The sequence below is a fragment of the Penaeus chinensis genome, chromosome 4, assembly GCF_019202785.1.
Source record: "Penaeus chinensis breed Huanghai No. 1 chromosome 4, ASM1920278v2, whole genome shotgun sequence".
In the NCBI taxonomy this organism is placed as follows: domain Eukaryota; kingdom Metazoa; phylum Arthropoda; class Malacostraca; order Decapoda; family Penaeidae; genus Penaeus; species Penaeus chinensis.
Genome location: NC_061822.1, coordinates 28,076,678 through 28,077,491, shown reverse-complemented (window position 1 = coordinate 28,077,491; position 814 = coordinate 28,076,678).

Sequence of the window (814 nt, the reverse complement as noted above, 5' to 3'; positions counted from 1 at the left end):
TTCCCTCCCCTCCACCTCTTCCCTCCCAATAGCTATTCTTGTAGGATCCTCTCCCTCATCTGAAAGAAAGTCTTCCCTCATTTCTTTCCTTCCTCCCCCCTTCCCTCCTTTCCTTCCTCTCCGCTTCCCTCCTTTCCCTCCTTTCCCCTTCCCTCCTCTCCCTCCTTTCCCTCCTCCCCTTCCCTTCTTTCCCTCCTCTCCGCTTCCCTCCTTTCCCTCCTCTCCCCTTCCCTCATTTCCCTCCTCTCCGCTTCCCTCCTCTCCCTCCCCTCCCCTTCCCTCCTTTCCCTTCCCTTCTTTTCCTCCTCCCCCCTTCCCTTCTTTCCCTCCTCTCCGCTTCCCTCATTTCCCTCCTCTCCCCTTCCCTCCTCTCCCTCCTCCCCCCTTCCCTCATTTTCCTCCTCCCCCCTTCCCTCCTTTCCCTCCTCTCCCCTTCCCTCCTTTCCCTTCCCTCCTTTTCCTCCTCCCCCCTTCCCTCCTTTCCCTCCTCTCCCCTTCCCTCCTTTCCCTTCCCTCATTTTCCTCCTCCCCCCTTCCCTCCTTTCCCTCCTCTCCCCTTCCCTCCTTTCCCTCCTCTCCCCTTTCCCTCCTTTCCCTTCCCTCCTTTTCCTCCTCCCCCCTTCCCTTCTTTCCCTCCTCTCCGCTTCCCTCATTTCCCTCCTCTCCCCTTTCCTCCTTTCCCTCCTCTCCCCTTCCCTCCTTTCCCTCCTCCCCCCTTCCTTCCTTTCCCTCCTCCCCCCTTCCCTCCTCTCCCTCCTCTCCCCTTCCCTCCTTTCCCTCCTCCCCCCTTCCCTCCTTTCCCTTCTCTCCGCTT